The sequence below is a fragment of the Asterias rubens genome, chromosome 2 (assembly GCF_902459465.1).
Source record: "Asterias rubens chromosome 2, eAstRub1.3, whole genome shotgun sequence".
Lineage (NCBI taxonomy): Eukaryota > Metazoa > Echinodermata > Asteroidea > Forcipulatida > Asteriidae > Asterias > Asterias rubens.
Genome location: NC_047063.1, coordinates 1,836,932 through 1,858,904, shown reverse-complemented (window position 1 = coordinate 1,858,904; position 21,973 = coordinate 1,836,932). Strand labels below are relative to the sequence as shown.

Here is a 21,973-nt window from a genome sequence, read left to right as displayed (position 1 = left end):
ACTTATGTTTTCACTTCAACTTGCATTAAAATTAACCCCTATTGATGTATGGATTATTTACATACCGTGGCCTTTTGGTCACCAGTCAAATCGTTTGTATTAATTATTTGGCATAATCGCCACACCCATTGAGTAATTAATCACAACACCGTACACACCACAACACAACAGGTGGTTCTGGTGCACTTATGACATAGAGGGCGCTTGTTATGACACCACTAATTTTTTCGACTGAAACTTTTCCACGAAGCGAGTTAGCAGACGTTATTTTGCAACACACACTTTTGACCACTTTTTTTTTGCAGGGCCGGCCAGCCGCGCTCCTCACACACACACAGCATGCATGCATGAATCATACAAAGTACACACGGCCGGACGGGACACACACACAAACCTGAAGGACTCGTCGCCAGTGTTCAAAACATAAACACAGTTTCTTGTTGAATTCCGTAATTTTCATAAAAGTTGACGAGTATTAGTGTGGAGTTGAAGGCGAGAATCTTCTGAGAGTGAAAACCTACAAACAGCGGGCCAGTGTTTGTGGGTGATTATGGTGAAACGAAATCGGAAATACTCGAAAATAGCCGTGACATAGTTTTCAGAGTTGGGACATTCCACAACGTAAGGTGAGTAACTTATGGGGGTTTTAACCGTTTGGGCCGGCCACACGCAACTACGCCATACCACGGTGTTTTATTTAATAATAATAGGTGTACTTTGGAGTTGATGTTACGGGCAAGGGCACGGCTGCATGACTGATGTTATTGTTATTGATAATTTCTACTTAATTGCTGTCGTTTCGTAATAACTTTGGATTTGGATTGACGGTGTGTGTTTGTGTTGAATGAATGTGTGATTACGTTTTGACCGTTCGGACGTTTTTGAAGTTGAGTTTGACAAGTCAAGTTCGAGACCGACAAAACTTTGAACAGTTGACCATGTAGAGTTGACCAACAGCATGGATGGACTGGACAATGGATAACTTTCCGTATGGCGCCACCACTTTTTCATTCGAAATTAAATATTATAGTATCTAATTTACCTGATTGATCCCTTTGGAAAAGTTTTCGTATGGCGCCACCACTTTTTCATTCGAAATAAAATAATATAGTATCTAATTTACCTGATTGATATATCCCTTTTTGTAAAAATGAGTGAAAAAGTGGTGGCGCCATACGGAAAGTTAGCCATCCCTTTTTGTAAAAATTAGTGAAAAAGTGGTGGCGCCATGCGGAAAGTTATGAGGTTTTGGTAGTGACTAAAATATAGCAGTCAGAAAAGTACCCCCTCCCCCTCCCTGTCCTAGTTGCGATAACGTAACGCTCCTGCTACGCCGTCGGCAGGAGGGTTACGTTTAGCGCAACTACCCCTGTCCATGGTGCACCTTACCTACATGTACATGTAGTTGGTAAAACTGTCCAGAGATTGATTTGGCGGTAAATACAAAGTTAACAAAATTCAAGAAAAACATTGATCTTAGATTTTGAGCAACACTTTTCCTTATAAAGAAATCTCGAACTGGAAAAAAGATGCAGTGCACTCAATAACCGCATTCTTCAATTATCCATTATTCTACAATTCTTGCTTGCTGTGAAATCAATTACAAAACGTAGCAGCCTGGCCGCGAATATGCCATTTTAATCATAAAATCTGTCGACAACTTGAACATCTCATCTCAATTAAAGATAAGGTACTGTGGTATTAAGGCTAGAAACGTTGTTGTAGACTAGACCGTGTAAGTCTTTCCTGTAATGTGTGTTCAAAAATTGGGACTTTTTCGGAACACGATATTGTGGCCTAAAAAGACTAAAGGCCGGGTCACACTGCAGCGATAACGAGAACGATAACAGTCACGACACACAGAGAACGCATTGTATTGGTTGAATCGCTCCACGCAGAATACGCACACGCTCATTCAACCAATGGAATGCGTTCTCTTTGTGTCGTTATCGTTATCGATCTCGTTATCGCAGCAGTGGGACCGGGCCTTAAGAGGTTGTGCAATATTAGGGAACCAAAAGTGTCCTAAAGTGTTTGACTACATTCCAGATGTACAAGGTGGATTGTTCAACGTTTGTAATGTTAGCTCTTTGACTTTCAAATAGTGTAGCCGGATGGTTAGTGCTGACCCTATTTGAATCAGTATTTAAAACACATTCTACATCTGGGCTGGGCATTCATACTAATTTATTCATGTGTTTTGTAATGTTGTAGTTAGTTGACTAGCCTTAGTAATGACAGTCAAGTTGACAAACTTGTAAAGTTCTGTGGATAAATGATGAACTGCGTTTTGAAATAATAGCCCTTTTAACGGAACCCAGGACTTTGTTGTGCCAAAGTATATTTTTCACTGAAACCAGGACATGTTTACCCTCAAAACAGCCTAAAGATACAACAGTTTTTTTATGAGAAATTACCATAGGATTGTAGTAGACTTTGTTGTACCATGTTTCTCTTTATGGACACAAATTCTCTCTTTCAAATCAATACCAAACTGAGGATGGAAGGGCAAAATTGTTGGGTCCCTTATCGGTGTAATGACAATCACCCTCCACCATTTGTAAGGTTGGCACACTTGGTACATCACAAAGATAGTAGCCTAAGTAGCAGCATGGGAAGGACTTTTGGTATGAATGTACGTTAGCAATTTGTATTCTGAAATAAATTCCCAACACATTATAAAGTCATTTAAGTGGTCTGGCTAGTAGACTGTGCTAATCTTGCACATATTCAAATATTTTAAAAGGAACATTCCAAGGGTTCCTTCGTACATTGCATTTTGTGTGAATGATCGAAATAGTGCACTTTAATCAATGTGGCAATGTTCAATGTGCCCGACTTACACAGTCTATACATAAACAGCAATGGTAATCAAGGTGACTGCACTGTAAATTAAAGGCCATGTCGCTAGTTTGGCAGAGTGTATGCATGGACATTATTAGGTTTGTTATTGGAATTGATCTGCATTCATGATTTTCTCCCATGCCAACTTCCTTGTGAGACAGATAATTATATCTGGTACAGTTGTTTATCTGGTTGAATGCTAGATATTTTTAATATGTAGTGGATGACAGACCTTGTTTATCAATTAGGCCTAATGTCATGATCTTTTTATAACAGTTTCTGCAAAGTTCACAAAAAATAATTTATTTGTAAACAAGCCTACTTTTTTAAATTATTGAATGTATGTACACTGTATAATGTATAAATGTAAATGATAATCAATTACATTACAATAGTCACAGACACACGATTATGTAATATCCTATGCATGCATTTCAAACAGATTTGACATGTGGTGTAAGCCTAGATACAGACTGGTTGGTTGCTTGGAATTAGCATGTACAATAAAATAAAAATTGCTCTAAAATTGCAGCCAGCCTTTAGGATTGCATTGTATGTTAAGTTCAGATAAAAACTTGAAAAAACAATAAAAATTGGGCCGAAGCCAGAGCACCATATCATTTTTAAAATTTCAATTGACCCCTTGCATGACATAAAATGCACCTCCACACAATGTGCGCCCACCTTTTGGGGAGTAATTTTCTTTGTGTACATTTTGTATTGCGCAGCGCATCTTGAGCATCTAGTGGTCAATAGTTTTGTTTTAGAACCTAGCTCTTTGGTAAAGACTTCAAATGTCATCATAATGTATTTTCTTTTTTTTACAATGTGTTTCATTTCATTATGTGCCTGGTCATGAATGAAATTCAAAACCCAATTTTGAAAGATTGTGTTCAGTGCTCACTAAAATATTCCAGACAAGATCATATAACAGTATTTTGTTTTTCAATAAAAGCGCATACTTTCATTGTTCATCATTGCTGCCAAGCATACAAGGTCACAGGTGGCCCATAGTTGGCGTTCTTTGTGTGATCATGGTCCATTCCATTGAGTACGTCATGCATTATGTAAAAAATACCAATTAAACAATGTAGAAGTGACGCCACAAACTTGATCAGTTCGATCGGCAGTTAATTTTTACCGAGTGAAGAGACTGTATTAAAATGAATAGAGTTCCCAATGTTTTGTAAACACTGAATACTACAATTGAGTAGCGAATGATAACATTTGAGTAGCAACTGATGCATCAGGCCTTCTTTGAAAAAAGGCAAGGCCATTTTCATTTTTACACTTCCATTGGAAAATCTTAAAGTCTATGGGAAATCTTTGAAAGGGCACCAGGGCCAGAACAAAGAACAACAGAGCCGATGCCCTTCATGCAAAACCATGTAAATCAAGACTTGGTTTATCACGCTCAAATTACAGAAATGTTGGCGGACCAAAAATTGTGAATACACAGACAAACATTTTCCCCTTCCTCTATAAAAAAACCCAATTTATTTTATGAAAGTAGTTCCATCAGGCTGGTAAGATTCCAATTCAGCAAATGAATTTTCTATGAAACACAGCCAATAATGTCCAATTTGTTGATTAGTTTCACTACACTAATCATCCTCAGAACGAGGCACCACCAGTCGGTTGGTGGCTGTGAAAGCACTTTGTTTCTCCAGTCTGTGTGACAGTTAAAATTCAAAACTGATTCTGTTTAAAAAAAAAAGATAACAGAAGGTTACCACTTGTTAGTGTTCTTGAGTTGAATTGTTTGCAAACACCCTTAAATTCACAGCCAAATGTTATCACCAACTGTAAATAATGAAGTTTGTACCTTGTACCTTTCATAGAAACCCTAATGGTAAAGCGAGGTTAGGTTTGACAATTGAGGAATGTAATGTGATAGATTTATTGTGATGTTATTAAAGGTACTGACACAACTGGTAAATACTAATTGTATTTGCAAAATAATCTTTATTTGACTTTATTTATTTCTCAGGGCAATTGTTTAAAAAAAGACATGGTATTTTGATTTGTGGTGTAGAAATGTGTTGAAAAATTAAAGACTTTTTAGTTAAGAAACTTTTTCGCTTGAAAAAAGGAAAATTAAAATGTCAGATTAGATCATTGTGTAAGAGAATTACACCAACAGCAATGGTATTTTACATGAATTTTAACACAATGAAATTTATCTATCGTCAAAAAAAAGTAACCAAAACTGTAACCACATCTTTAATGAAGTGTAACCTGCCAGACCGTGGGAACCAATGCAAGGGAAGGTTATACCAATGGGTCACCCACGCATTGTGGCTCTTAGTCTCCCCTTAGCAAAGCTTGCCCTGATGCAGCCTGGGCTCCCTCTGAGTTGAAAATCTAATAGAAATCGGCAGCGGTTGTGGTTTTTTGATTGGCTAATCGGTCATTTCCCCTGAGTCCTCGCAACAAATTGCCTGTCACTTTTGGGTCCAGAAAAAGGCTCTATAGGATTGTGTGCATTGTTGGAACAAGTTTCTACTTGATTTGCTGAAAAATATTATGCAGGACTTTGCTCCTTGGGAATTCTGTTGGGAACTTTATACTAGATGATGAAATGTAAACTTTGTACTGTTAAATAAAACATAAATTTAAACATAAATGTTTGATTTATTTCACATCTAGTAGAAGCACCAATAACAGGATGAATACGAATTAAGTTTTACTTTTTAAACTATAATTGCTAATTACTGATGGTAAATCACATCTAATTTGGCTTGTATAATGCCAGGAAATTTGATGTTAAAAAATTAAAGATGAAAGAGAAGAACTGTTCACGGTAACAAAATACTGGAAGAAAATGCCACAATTGGGAAACCCACGCAATCAGGTAGGAAATCAAAAATGTTTGGAATTAATAATATTTAATTGAATTGGAAAACTTGATACATAAAACCGTGTGGCAAAAATTGTGGGTACTAAAATCTAATTACTATAGGGGGTTAAACTTGGCTATTCAAATACACACTTGACATTGTACTGTGTAATTTTAATTATTTTTTGTTAATACAAGACGCTATAAAACTACCGTAATAAAGCCATTTAGTGAGCATTATTTCAAGGAGCCATGGCAGATGGGTCACTGTACACAAGAAGCCACTATGTTTTCGTATGTGGACCTTTCTGATTTCGAACAGGTTGTAGGAAGATGTGTTGATCAGAAGGGGGCAAGGTGAAGTTAATTTTAGCTTCTTGAAGGAGGGAAAGGTTCCAAGGTTAACAGCAACTAATGCATTATCCCCTGCTGGGGCAGGTGTCATAAATTACATGTGTGCACCTCTTTATGTCTTCCGGAAACTGATATAATTTGGAGAGAAAGTTGTGCCAAGCACCAAAGAGACCTTCTCTTAGGTGATTTTTTGTATAACGAGAACCTCTCCCTGGCACTACAAAGTGGGTGTTGACCTCCTTATGACCTTCATCCTGCTCAAGGAATACAAACAATCATGAGGCTTAATCTCTGGATCACCTTTTTAGGGGGGCTGTAGAATTCTCAGAAATCTTCTGGCAGAGGGTTTTAGGTCTTGTTTTGTAAGCCTATATCATGGCTTTAATTTAAACACATGCACAGTTTTCAACAACCAAACTTGTTGGTCAAATTTACAATTTTCATTTATAAAGCATCACAATGGTTGTCTTTTCCTCACCCCCCTCCCCTCGGAAGGGGAAGTCTGCCCCTTGTGTATGATTTATTTAAAAATCAGCTTTTTTAAAGCTAAAATCCAGATGTTGTGTCAGCGTAATTGACAATTGACATATTCATTTTGATAATTGACATTATTTACCATTTTCGTTTACCATGTATCACTACATTATCTTTTCCTCAACCAACATAATTGACAGAATTAACAATTTTCATTTATAATGCATCACAGTGGTTGTCTTTACCTCAACCACCCCACCCCCCCCCCCCCTGTGGATGATTTATTTCTCAATCAGATGTTAATAAAACCCTCTCTGGGTTTTGAAGCGAAAATCCAGATGTCAGGTCAGCATAATTGACAGAAACGCCTTGTCTCCTGTCTGGGTCAAGTTCAGTCCTGAAGTCGTAAATTGTCAATTTTTTTAGCGGTAGGATTTTGTAATGGATACAGTGGTGAATTACCCCTAAAATTAATGACCATACAAACTTACTTGGTAAAGAATACCTTGAACTTGAAGAGTTGTTGATATTACAAAACATTGTTAGGAATGACACCCTTTTTGAGAAAAGGGTAGTTTTTCATCCTAAAAATTTGAACCTGAGAAAGGCTTCGGCATGAAGCCTCTCAGTCATCAGAAAACACATCTAGTTCTATGCAACGAGGGTATTTTTTCTATCAGTATTTCCTTGCAACTTCGATGACCAAGTGAGGCAAACTTTTCACATGTTTTTTTTTTTCATGAGAGCATTCAGTGAATGAAATTGATTCAAATTTTGAGATGAACACAGACAAATTGATTACAGCATGACTTGAATCTGCGACTCCCAGAAACCTGTTGGTGCTCTACCAACTGAGCTATTTAGCCCTAATGTTGGCGTCTTCTCTCCTTGTTTCCTCAATATGTTTGTGTGTGGAGCCAGTCAGAAGCTACAACAACCTGTTGCTGTGTAGCCATGGATCACGACCAAATTACAAAAACTGCGTCACATGACTAACTGTGTATTCAATGCATTTAGGCTAATGATTTTGCAGGCTGGCAAAATTGTATCTATCATGTTAAAGTTATTCTGATTGGCGTGTACAAATTATTAAAACAGTGTTTAGTCGGACTAGTTGGCAGTCATCTGGCTTGATGTACTACTCAAGGATGTCCTTGGTTGGAACCAGAGGAGGTAGGTTCTTAAACACTGACAAGTTCCCAATCAATTACCAGGGACCAGCTAAGCTTGGTCATTGACCCTTGTAACTAGTATGAAATAATTGGGAAAGCAAAACATGAAGTTGCCAGATTGAATTGATAAAAGTGTCTAGATAAACAGGCATCTATTACATCTAACTGGACATAAGAACTTTCCTTTTCACTGCTATCCATGCGTAAAATGTTAAGATTTCTGAATGTTAAACTTCACTTTCTATATTCTGGTGATATTTTACGGTGATTTGCTTGCAACAAACCATTTGAAACCATTCAACTGCACAGGTTTTATATGGTGGCACATTTGGGGTGCGTTTTCCTGGCTGTATTGCAATGTTTTGGTTGATCACTGGACATTGAAGTAAACAGTTAAAATTGTCTACGACTGCGAAAACGCACCCCTGTGTGCAGAAGTAACTGTGTACTGTCTGTGTATTAAATGCAATTACCATGTTATATGATAGGCTGGCATAGTTTATTGAATGGTCAGACAGTAGGAGGGTTGACTGTGTGCTGTGATAGATATCGTATTGTAGACTTGCATAGTTTATCTATCATTCAAAACCAGAGTAAATGATATTGAATGGTCAAACAGTAGTAGGAGGGTCTTACCCGAGTTTTCAAATTACTATATGGACACAGGACAGCTTTGGTATTTTGTAGAGACTTGTAAAGTATATTCTGAGAGAGTAGATTGGAGAGGGTTTTTTGCCACAATTAAAAGCAACCAATACACTTTTGCTGTGCACATGTGATTCCATGTTGTTATTTTTCAGATGTTCTTGAGGTTCTTTGTCTTTTCGTTTCCAATTTGGATAAAAACCTTTTTAAGCAATGTTGGGATAGACCTTCACTATCGGGTCCCCACCTGAACATGCAATTAAAGTAAATGGGAAATTGATTTTGATTGATTTTGATGAGATCAATATTGATTCATGCTACCTCTTTCATCAGGCATCCAACTTCCCAGCTGATCGGCTGATTTCCTTGTTCAGGCATGCAGCTAGTTTTTCAGCTGATCAGGGCCCCATTTCATGGCTCTGCTTACCCCCAAAATCTGCGCTTATGATCACTTTTACTCCGCCTACTGGCAAGGGCCGAATTTCTGGGCTAGCTTGTAAGCGAAGAATGCCTAGTAACATGCAGTACGTACAGGTATAAGCAAAATTTCACTGCTAACCCAATTTCAATTCATGGAATTCTGTGTGTCTGAGAGCATTGATTTACGCTTAGTCGGTCTGAGCTACCAAAAGAACATACCTGGTAAAGAAAAGATTTTATTTGTAAATTAATGTGAAACACTTGCCAAGGTGTTACAGAGCTCAAAGAGTACACAATCAAAGTTAATAAATGTTTTGTGCAAAGAGTACACAATCAAAATTAATAAATGTTTTGTGTTTCCTCTAGAAATATCAGAGTAATGCTCTAAAAATATGATTATTTAAAATTCTATACTACATGTAGTGCAGGGTCTATAAATCTCCGTTTTCCAAATAGCAAACTTGTGTATTATGTCTGTCTACGTACATGTACTACTTGTGACTTGTGTTACTTCTTTTAAGGGGTCACTTCTTAAAAATGTTGTGACATAATTATAAGGACAGTCTCCCCAGAGAAACCTAATTATATTGTAAACCGTGACTTCTGTAGTCTGCATATCATGGTTTGGCTGACCTTTGACTCTGCAGGGAGAGAAAAGAGCAAGTCCTGGTGCCTGATCAATCATAGAAATTACAGCCATTCACACTCAAGTGGTCCCATCGAACCCAGGGAGGGGTATCATACACACTTTCTGACCCTAGAAGTTTCTGGGAGGTCGCCTGTCTGTCTTGCTAGAATAGAGTCTAGACCTGGCCAGGGTGGCACTGTCACTGCAGATAGGCTAGAAGTGCACATGATTAATGTGTATTGATTAAGGGAAATTTACAAAAACAGGGGCTTGAAATAAAAGTTGGATACTTGTGTTTGCAAACTCTACCCAGGGAGGTGGTGGTTGTGTAAATGGTCTGATGCTAAACACCCTGTCACTTTTTATTAGTATCTCATATGTCTTTGAAAATGTCTTTGAAAATGACTTCTATTGTCATAACCCTGTATTTTCTATGCTGAGAATGTTTCTCATTCCACGTTGGTTTTTAATTATCATGTTACCATGTCCTTACAAGGAAGCTTTTACTTTTTACAGATTATGTACCCCCCTACCATGCCCCAACCAATCAAGACAAGTGGAAAGCTTAAAGTAATCTGAGAACTGTACCTCAGCTCAGGTTCTGTAATAAATTTTGGAAGCAGTGCAAACCTACATTAACCTACATTTTACACTGAGTTTCCAAATGGATCTAGATGCTTTGGAAAAAAACCTGAATTCCTTCAAATCATGGGTTCTTTGACCGCAGAGGAATGGTATGTCGCAAGGTAACCACCCAATTCAGTTATTTTGCAAACAAAGACCGGCAACATTCTAAAGAGTCTCCACTTGTTACAGCCTCAAGTAGGATTAAGACCTTAGACCCACTTGTATAGACGAGAAGAAAAACTGCGAACTGTATGGAAGCTTTGCACACTGCACCCATCTCAATAGTCTAGGCCTATGTGTTGTGTGCTTTCTGTAACAGTGCGTACTTTTGATACAAGTTGGGTTGAATATTTTGCAGTTATTTTGTCATCACAAAAACTTAAAACTTGTAGTGCACATTAACGATACATCTGATGAGTGTCAATTGGTTGCCATTAGATGTTGCTATCATTTTGGGTGTGTGAGTCAAGCTGACAGGCTGGTATGACAGGTGGAATGTGGTTTGATTTTAAAAGCATATATTGATATGTTGGGGTTTTGAGTCATTATGTGATGCACTTTTATTGTGCATAGATTGTATCAATGCACTGCTAATTTTATATGTATGTTTGTGTAATGTGAAGAAGGTGAAATGCTGTACATCACTGGATGCAATACAGAGTCGATGAGTGGGTTTCTCGCAAAATGTCGATAATAAAAATTCATATTAGGGGCATCAGAATACCATTTTAAGCCATGTATGTAGTAGATTGAATATCAAGTAGGTTGTCCAATGTCTGAAGAGGATGACAAAAGGAGACTTGGATTTCCTGCTGGCCAAAAGCTTGACAGGCCTGATACTTTACAGAGGCAACAAAGGCGATTGCCCCGATGCCCCCTGGTCAATGCCTTCGTGCTCTTGAAATGCTCTACAGTAGAAATTTACAATTTCCTCATTGGGTGCCCTTTTTTACCAAGGAGAAAATGCCTTGGTGCCCCTGCCCTTTCAAAAATGAAATATACAGGCCTGGCATGTTCTATAGTTCAGTGTTAGACCACCTCTATGTGGTTACACATTGTAACTGTAATAAAAGAAAAGAGAAAGTAGAAAAATTGACCAAGTATGTAGAAAATAAGACCATAGTTTCCAGTTGTAGAATTAGTTTGACCCTTTGCCTGACCTCTTGTGTTTCATCATTTAATTTACCAATTGAGGTTTGGAGATTGAAGTGACATCACACCTTTTCTATGGTTAATTCCTGCGGTGATGTTGGAAACCAGGGGAATGTGTGTGGTTGCAAAAATAAAGTCACCGTTGAAAGCTTGAAGAATAGTGCGTTGTCAAGGTGGCAGTCAGGCAGAATCCTGAAGGAAAAGAAGTGTAGGGACTGGTAGGAGTAGCATGGACATTTTGGCTGGTACCTGGAATAGCAGGTCTTGGTCTTGGCCTTGGTGTCCTTTCAAAAGTTTTCTTTTGACTTTATAGATTTTCCCAAAGGAAGTGGCGTGTGCAAAGTGAAATGGCCTTGCCCTTTTAAAGATGAAATTCCAGGCCTGGTAGACATGCGCCCAAAGACACAATTTTGTCTGTCACTCGTTAGCGTAATTTGCCGTGTGTTGTGCTTAAGTGCATACAAACGAAAAGGTGTATTACATTAAGAGCCTCGATGTACTCTGGAAAAAATGTACTTCAAATAATCTGTTACATAATCTCTTTTAAAATACACATGTGTACATGTAATAGAGTGATTGAAACATTGATGGATCATACACACACCACAGACACTAGACAGGGACACTCGAGTTCAGCTACATGTAGCCTAATTAGTGCTAGGTTACATGGTCACATTTTTGATACAGGATGGATGCATACTTGTGTTATGTTCATATTAAATAAGTTAAAATATCTTGGAAATTCATCCTTCATATACGTTGACAGGCTTGATACTTCATGCATTGCCTCCATGCCCCCTGGTTATTGCCTTGGTGCCCTTGAAATGCTCTCAGTAGAAATTTAAAATTTCCTCATAGGATGGCCTTTACGCCTTGGTGCGTTCCCTTATCCTTTCAAAAGCAAAGCATTACAGGCCTGCGTTGACATCTTAATCAGTGTGATCATGGAGGTACCTCCATGGTGTGATTCAGCAAATGACCGAATGACAAGACGCATTGTAACTGAGTCATGGATAGAATTACCCTCTATGGAGCTATATGTGTTTCAAACTATTTTAGGTAGGATACAGGCTGATGAATGTCCAGCACATGGATTGATCATCACATCACTGCAGTTGTCAGTGTCAATCATAACAGTTTGTTATAGCAACATTGAACATTGTAATAACATACATTTTGTACTTCATGTTAAAGTGCACTACACTATATTCACATCATGTATCATGTGTACTTTTTCAAATTGGTGAAAATCATTTTATTTTATAAATCACTAGAAAGTTGTACTTGTACAATGTATGCACTGTCATCTTTTTAGTTTCTTCAGGAGCTTTTGGTGTTTTACTTTCTTCTGAGATTGTTCCAAGAAAAGTTTCACTTATTTCCATGGCCTTTGGTCCTGAGACAGTCTTTTGTGGCGGTTGTCAGTGATAAGGTAAATTACCATCTCCTCATACAAAGAGATGGAATGTGTGGTGTTAAAGAGGAAGATTTGTAGGTCATCTTCGGACAATCGGACTCCACTCTTTCATTGTATGGATACAAAGACAGAATTTCTTCCAACACCATGGAATTTCCTTTTTTTACACTTTACCTTTTATAAGGGGATGTAGGCCTAGAATGTACAGTGAAGGCCTATATCAGGCCTCAAAATAATCTATGGCACTCAAAGTAATTGTCTTGGTGCCCTGTGCTTTTGCTTTCGTTCCCTGTACAAAATTACATGTTTTCTTATAGAAGTGTCCCTTACCAGAGGGAAATTGCAGTCTGTGCCCCTTCAAGAGCAAAGTTCAAGGCCTGCTAAGCGTTTTTTTTCTTTAAAAAAAATATGTTAAGCATATATATATGTTTTCTGGATTTAAGGTGCAAGTGGTTCACTTGTCTTGAAAAACCTGATGATTTTTTTTCTCTAAAAAAGCTCAGAACTATCTATTAAAAATTGTGGTTTAAAGTATTTAAACTTTGTCTTGATAAAATGTTAGCTTAACAAACCCCAAAACAATGAATATAAATATTCTACACCAGAATTTATCAATATGTTTGAAACTTTGATTTGTGTTGATCTTTACTTTGAAATGTAATTCAAGTTATTAATATTAAAAAATGATTGTTAAATGTTAAGAAACATTGAAAACAAAATTTAACATCAAATTTCAAAACAGAAATTTACTTTGACAAATGTTTACTTGATGTTAATATTGAACATTTTGTTTTCTGTTAATGTTTTCATAACAATCTATGATTATTCAATAGAGCACATGCTGTACAACTCTACACACAAGGCCATTCAAGTAATAACAAAGCTGGCTGCGAAACTCAAGGTAACGCACACCAGTTGAAACAGTAACATAAAATAGTGACAGAACACAAAATGTGTTTCCACATAATTTCCACACGGATCACTTGTAACAAAGTGGTCTTACTCGGCAGGTGCTGCCTGAAAAAACCCCAACATACCTAAAAAAGAAAAACAAAAACACCCCCAAACATACATAAAAAAGAAAAAAACACCCCAAAACAACAACTTCAACATGATTGAACTACATGACAACTCTCCCTAAACAACAGAGCAAGATAAATAAATAGACGTCTGACTTCCTTGCAAGAAAAACAAGCTATTTTCAGAGAGCTTTTTTTCCCACCCCTGTCGTAAAAAAAGTTTTCAAGATTTCTCACAGCTGCTTTCCCTTGGATGGAATAAACCCAACATGTCTAATGCTGAACATCCTTTGTATCGCTAAACATCAACACCCATAAAATTGAAAATAAACAGTGGAGTTCGGGTGGAGATTTTTTATTATTTGGGAAATAAATTGAAACAGGTTGTCTTCATAAAGGTCGTACTGACCCTTGACCCCGAAGGCATGGCCGTGCCCACATCTGTCATCATATTAAGTGATGTACAATAAATATTTGAAAGGTTAAAGTGGATAGGAAAAAAAGTTGCGGAGGAATTTTATGTTTAAATTGGACCAAAATGATCAAATAAAGTTTGTTTCTCTGAGGTCAGGTTCAGGCCATAGAGTTTTAGTATCAACTTTGTACTTGAAGTATCGTAGAGTTATTTTATTTTTTTGAGGGAAGCAGAGTTTGCTTGAAGTTCATATAATCTTGAGTGAGCATCTACATATTAGGCCCATACAAACTTGTATTTTGCTAGATTGTGTTTGTACTAACAAAAAGTAAAGTAAAACTTTGTCCACAGGACGTGGATAGTAAAGTATACCTAAACATCATTATAAGGATAAACCAAAATAACATTCTTTTTACCTGATACAATATTAATATCCATAGTTTGACCATGTACAGAAAAAAAAAAAAAAAAAAGGTTTCCTTGAAGTTCTTGCACTTTTTTTATTGATACACTTGCCCCAGGAAGACCTTTGCAGGCACTGGCACCATAGCAACCTGGTTTCTTTACCAGGTTTCTTGATAAACAATACCATGCATTGTTGTGACATCGTTTGTCAACTTCAACTGAAGTGTTTTTCTTTTCCCATGATGAATTGTAAAACAGAGGGGGAAAAAAACACTGTAGAAAAGAAACCTTGGAAAGCATGTTGAAACTTGAACTGCCTACACCCACATAAGTTTACATGCGGTATGTGAGTGTCTTACAGGTGTGTGCACATAACGTCATGCACCAGAACATACTGAGTACAGCTCAAGTTTCCCACACTGTTTTGTTGTAAACATGTCATAATGAAATTGGACCGGAGGCTCCTATTTATATAATTTAACCTGTCTGCCCTACGTCCAGTCCGATACACATTTTTTCCCTGGGTGCGTTGACATCTCTCAAATATCTGGTTGTATCCATTACTGTAAACTGCATTCCCATGAAAATCCGATCCAAAGTGGAGTTTGAGTTCCCAAATAAATATTTGTTTTCAAAATTATTTTTCAAAATTTTGAGAGACCAGATGGTGAAAAGTTCGCAGCCCCCTTGTCGTAAATTTATTTTGACATGAGCGGCGTAGGGAAAAACATGTAACTGTGAAGTCATTGTTCATGCTCTCGAACTGTGCGCTGACAATGTGTCAAAAAACTTAAGGAAGGGAAGCTGGAAAATTAGGTTTAAAAAGTGGGGGTTAAGAAAAAGTGGGTTGCTGGAAACGAAAACCTTTGAAGTCATTGTTTCCGCCTTGTGTTCAAAATGTGCTTCAATGTGTCAGATATAAAGATTGGAAGGAAGCCGGAAAATTAGGTTAAGAACGGCAGGAACTCTTGATCTCTCATGGAGGGGGTTTGTTCATCTGCTGGTGTGGTGCCACGTCAATCAGATCCTAAACTAACAACAAAATGACAGATTTTGTGTTCCGTGATACTTTTAAAAGTTTGAGTCAGAACTCGTTGATCAAGAAAGCGAGGGAAGGTGGAAGCCTGGTACATGTACTTCAATGATGCTGCCCTGGTTGCCCCTTGAAATGTATACATATAAGTAGCATTTCCCTCTTTAGCCCTCTTCACACTACCAAGACAATTCCACGGACATCAAGTAACTTTGGCATTTTCTTGGGAATTAATTCCCCTACTGACCACCCACAAAAATATTGACAAAATTAGGGAGAACGCTAAATGGATAATAGCTTAGTTGGTAGAGCACTGGTACCTTAATCTGGAGGTCGTTGGTTCAAATCACGCTTTTGTCATTTTTCTTTACTCAACCCAAAATTGTGTCCCTTGTAGTTTATTACAATGTGTTTGTGCACAGGGAATAAAGTCTGCACTATTGCATTTCATTTTTTTTGCATTAAAAATGTGAGTACCCACTTTTTATACAGTCTGGAAGAGTAGAATCAGTGTCCCTTCCTCTTGTCATACAAAGTGGAATAGACTTTTCTAGGCGACCAGTTTTGATTGATTTTATTCACTTCATTGCTTGGCACCAATCCTCAAAAGTACAGGAACAGGCCAGCATTACAACAGAATTACAAATCAAGGTTTGTGCAGTCTGAAGACACAAAAGCCCAATTAAATTTGGGCCTCCAACCATTACTAGATAATTTAGAGCATCAAATCCTCATGTCCTTCATAAAAAAAATTTATTTAAAAAAACCCAAGTGATAACAAAGATAAGAGTGAAGTAAGATAAGAGTTAATAAAAACCTTTTGTGGTATCACTTTAGAATGAAACTAAAAATTTAATTGCCACTCAAGAATGTGTGTTTTATTATGACGTTAAATGGAAAATGATGATGCCTATTTTGTATCTGAAGAAGTCAAAGTGTTAAACATCACGGGATGCGAGGGGTTGGTGAATGGGTAGAGTTGAATAGTGTACTATATAACTACCATCTGTACTTGCTCAATAAGCCCACTCAATCCACTGTAAAGGTTAAGTAATTTCCCAGGTTTGAACGATTTAAAAAACGTAACAGCTAGGTATGTTACGCATTGACCGGTTAACTTTAGCCTGCTGTGATAGCTGAGGCGTGACTAGATGGTATTTATTGTGCGTAGGGAATGGATTGTAAAAATCTGGAAAGTTTTACTACCCAATCAATGTTCCTTCAATGTAAAGGTTGTATCAAATATCCTATTCTTCTTCTAAAAATGATTCTTCATATCAAATGTGTTTAAAATGCATAGATGATGTAAAATAGATTTTATGCACAAAGGATAAATTGTGTAGGGCAGTCGCACCCTCAGCTAATGGCTATAAGAACGTTGCTTATTGGACCATTATTCCTCCATGGTTGGACCAGTCTGTGAATGTATGATTTCCATTGGTTCGTCGTTGGTTTTATTACCATAAAGTAAGATGGCGGTGGATTGATTTAAATCCATGTAAACAGAATGTACACAGTAGGCCTGGAATTCATCTTTGAGAGAGCAAGGCCATTTTAATTTTGCTAAGGGCCCTTCCATTGGAAAATGTTAAAGAGTATGTGAAACTTGTGAAGGGGCACCAAGGCCAAGACCAAGACCAGGGCAGCGAGAGGCCAACCACAGTAGCATCTGTGTAATCCAAGGCCTGAGAATGGGTTCTCTCTAAAATCTCCTTCAGCATTTTATGTGCCAAGTTTTTGGTTGACACTCTTCACAGCAGGCTGAACATAGCCATATTTTGAAATCAACTGGAATTTAGTTGGAACCAAACCATAAAATAGCTCTCTTAAATTTAGAATAGTGTCAGCGTTTAGACCATGCATTAGTCAGGTTTGTTTGAAGTACACCCATGGAATGTGTTCAAGGACTCTGTGCACACATAGGATTAGTAATACCAACTGTACCTGATTCAACAATGTTGAGTTGAAAAGGCAAACCTAGACAGCCTCATCCTAGTAATTTAATATTTACTTACAGAGATTGCTTGCGGGAAATCAATTTGGTCAATACTGAATCCATTTTTGTTGTGTACCATGTTCCTTCCTTCACGCTGTGACTAGGCGTCTCAGTTGAGCGGGAAGTTCTAAGGTATGATCAACTCATGAGAGGTAAATTACAGACCTGTGTGCTTCGTTTTTAAAAGTGCAAGGGCACTAAGCATTTTCCCCTTGGTAAAGGGCAACCTATGAGGAAATTATACATTTGTACAGAAGAATTTCAAGGGCACCCAGGCATGGAGGCAATTACCTTCGTTGCTGCCGTGAAGTGTCGGGCCTGAAGTTACTTTCAAATCACACCCCAGTACAACTTTATTGAAAGGCCAAACTTACAAAGGCCGTTGGGTGTGTGATGTTCAACAGTCAAAAAAAGATGCCTATTGTGAATTACTCTCTAAGTCTCTTTAAAATCCTTCAATCCATTGGAACAAGGTTTTCAAGTTGCTACAAATCCTAGTTGGCTGACATTTTGCTTTGTCTATTGGGAGCTAATGGGGCTTATAAATGGCGCCTATAAATGGCGCCTTTTCGGTTGGGCTGAGCTGGAGATTTGTTGAAGGTCACTGATGAGACCTTGTCCTTTGATGCCTGGGTCTTCCCCTTGGTACCTTAAAAGGGTTTTGATACTTTTTGTAGATCAAGTTTTTAGCCTCGAATCCCTATTCACTGGGAATGAGATGGAGGTGGAAATCGAGGCAAGACACCATTACACCAACCCGACCTCCATGACTCTTATTGCTGTATTCTGGAAAAATTACTGTAATTAAAAAATGTTGTTTAACAATGAGAAGACGGAAGCGGTTGGGGAGTTTTGTTGGGGAGTTTTGCAATGAAGTTACGTAGTGTGATGATGCAAAGTACATTGATATTGCGTTTCCTTTGACCACATCCATGTTTTCTTCGTAAATGATTGTAACATGATCCACCGACGGCAGTCAGGCAAGGTACAGCAAATCGATGATTAAAGAAACACAGTGTTGGTTTCTAAACAGGTTGTCTCTTTATTTACAGTTTTATAGACTCTTACCAAGGCTCATTTTTGGGGAAAATCCTTGAGACTTTATTAGCTCAAACTGAATATTGCAAACATATAAGAAATACATTAAAAAATAATACTTGATATTCATGTTTTTGAGCAAGGACCCACCTCCCCTTAAAAAAAACCTCAAACAATCTTGAACAACATTGTAATGTCTTTATGTTTATGATTTCTCTTGCCCATATCGGCTCTAAACCCCATAATCCAACTTGGTTTCAGGCCGTTCTGTCACGGTTCTCAAGAAAATTTGTATTTATCAAAATCAAAGCAACTCTGGTCCATTCAGGATTATTGGCAGGATATAATCAATTATAAAAAAATAAAAAATAAAAACTGGAAAAAGGTTAAAAAAAAAAAGAAAATCAAAAATCAAAATGTAATTTCAATTTTTAAAACAAGGGAAGGAAAAGAGTAGAAACAAAAACAATTTTGAAATTGAAAATTGGTAATGGTGGATGGGTAAAAAAGATTATTGAAAAACAATTGATAACACTTTGATAACTCTGAAAGGCCTACAACAAAACTATACCATCTTTCATTATAATCGCTTCTACAATTCATTCTTCAGATCGCGATATTTTACCCCAGTATAGTTCAACGTCCTGCCTGGTGCTCATTTGTTTTGATACTAAACATCCGGCACCCTGCATTGCTACTTTATGCGCCAAGAATAGGACATTAGGAATTACATCAAATTAACCAGGAACCTTATCAGACTTGTACATTGTTATACATCTTAAACCTAATAAGAATATCTAATTGCCTGTCAAATTACCAAGTGACGGTTGAAAACTCTACGGTAATTGGTGATTAAAACAGATGTGTAAAGATGGAATTTCAGTGCTGTTGTATGACGTAATAACAGTTGTTGTATTCATGATGTAGTTATACTGTTGTGCAATGTTCTGTTTTTTAATTTGTTTATGCATGAACAAGACATGATATTCTCTTGAAGACCAACAGAGTAAACTGTTCGAAACGACGAGACCACTCTGCTCTTTTCAGAGCAAACAGTCCCATAAAAGGGATTTACACATAGTTGTACATGCAAGTTTACCGTTTACCACACCATGCAAAGCTTCAAACAATACTTTAGACTTGACAAATTTGTTTTGTATTGCATGATGTAGCTTTGCTGTTATGTAGGCCTAATAGTTGCCTTAAAAAATGTGTCAGCAGGCCATTTTGAAAGGAAGAAAAAAGAAAAAAAAGGCTTTCCTTTTTTAAAAAGGCAAGACGCTACACATATTTTGTTTTTGCCCCTACTGGTCCAGGTTCAGTTTCTAGGTACAAATCAAGTAACACTTGTTTTCCTCAAATGTTTCATAATCGTTCATTGAGATATTTTATCACAAATTTGGGGATGAAAAAATTTAATAGCAAGCTTTTACTTGACAAAAGGTGATTTATGATTTTGTGGTGAACTTGGTTCCTTAAACTGTTTAGATAGCGGCCAGTGACCAAAAGTTGACCCTCCCCCCTCTCTCAAGAGTGGTCATATAAACCACACAGGAACCACCATTCTTCTAGAATAGTCAAAGTTAACAGGGCCTTTTCAGAACCACTGCACTAGCTTCCGGATGCGTTTGATTGAGCAATTGTGTTTGCCATCCAGCTGGAAATAGTTTTGATAGATCTTCGCATCCCATTGGGTCCCCTCGACTGAAAAAAAAATCACAATGAACTTTGCTTTTTTGTCTAGAAACGAAAGAGCAGTGAGCATTCGTTCACGTAGTAGTTGATTGGTCGTTTGTGACATATAGTTGACGGCAGGTCATACCACTTTTAGCATGGGGGAGTTGGTTGAGGGTTAATCAATTGAACCAGTGCGTTGGCTGGCACACAGGATGATGATTTTCACTTATCCAGTAGGAGTTTGTCGGAGCTTGCTGCTGTCCATGTGTGTGGCTTTTTAGTTTGGATACTGATCTCCACTCGCGTGTACAGTAGTAATATTTACTTGATTAGAGATCCATCTTTCATGTTCTTTTCATCATAGTTGATGTGGCCTACTGGATATATGTTTGATAGCAGTGTCTCGTTCTAGTGGTGATGCTTTTCAGGGGTAGAGACCAGGAAGTTTGTCTATGTTTTCAAACCGCAGTCAACAGTGGCATCGAACTTGTAAGTGGAAATTCATTGATTGTATGTCAGTATGAAAAGCTGTTTTTTTCACCACTCCCATGTATAATGCTTGGTGATATTCTAGGCCTGGTTGATTTATGTATTGTAGTCTTTGATATGAAGTGAGCATTGGAACATTTATCTTTTTTTTTTTTACCAGTGACACAAACATGTAAATTGTAAAGTAATTTACTTTCATAACTACTGAGGTTGCGTTAAAAAAACTTTGGATTTGAGCGACGTAATTCTTATTATCATCTTTTTCAATGAAAGGGCCATCGTAAAAACCAAATCTGTTTGTTTTAAAACCCATAAGGATTTCCTGTATTTCTTTGGAATGTAAGTCTGTTTCATTAAAAAAAAACTTTCATTTTGACTATTGCTTGACTGCTTCTGCTTTTCAGTCCAATATAGGATTTTTTTATTAGTATGAAAAGAGTTGAAGAACATACTTTATTGGCGCATTTTCTCAGGGTGGCCACCAATGGAACCTGCCAACATCAGTTATAACCTTGCTTGCATATTTCATTACCCAGACAGTTACTTGACCCCACCCAAAACCCACCCTCACCCCCCCTTACACCCACTCCAAAAAAATAAAAATATCCAGCCAGCAGATTTCGCCTAGCCACTGTTAAGTGAAGTTGTCAAGCATTAATGTCTTGCTTATAAAACGCCTATGATACTGTCGTAGCATCATCATAGAGAATCCACTTTTAATTAAAGCAAGGCATATTTAGAATGAGTACATGTTTGTAGAATGTGTTGCAAATGCTTGACAGTGACAGTGGCTGGTTGAATCAGTTAAAATATCAATATTTAATGGGCTTGCAGAGTCAACTTTGCAATCCTTTTAATTTGTACACTGTTTTAAATACTAATCGTGTGTAGGAGAGCCATAGGGATAAAGCAGGCCAACCCTGAACAGACTGGACACCGGCCTTAAAACCGACATGATGGTGTATTGTTTGAAACCATGTCAGAAACACCCTGCATCTTTTACTTGATTTAAATGTGACCAGAAAAGTTTGACAAATTGTTGTGGATGGGAAGTGAGAGTTCCTTCCCTCAGGAAGGAAGTGATTGGTGTGTAACCACCTTATTACAGGTCTCCTAGAACTAATGGTTACAAAACCAAAGTAACATCTCAAGGTTTTACTACCATTCACTATGGTTAGGTTTTCGTAAAGCTGCGTTCTCCCATTGAAGCCCGGGTCATACTTCTTGCGAATGCGAATGCGGATTTTGACATCACAAATTCGTCAAAATTCCGATCGCATTCGCATTCGCAGGAAGCATGAACCAGGCTTTACATTGGTCCGCTGGTCA

At 37.6% G+C, this 21,973-nt stretch overlaps 1 protein-coding gene across 3 annotated transcripts in view; it reads left to right on the top strand.

Moving 5' to 3' along the window:
- The first annotated feature begins 333 nt into the window (after positions 1–333).
- LOC117303888 (plexin A3-like) overlaps positions 334–21,973 on the top strand; it is a 67,519-nt gene continuing 45,879 nt past the window's right edge. The window contains exons 1-2 of one of the 3 annotated variants that reach the window (XM_033788342.1): positions 334–626; positions 20,520–20,644. The gene's annotated coding sequence lies outside the window, so the exon portion shown is untranslated. Of the gene's footprint in view, positions 627–20,379; positions 20,645–21,973 lie in introns of those variants that run through there. The other 2 variants (XM_033788350.1, XM_033788333.1) reach the window with 2 other exon arrangements.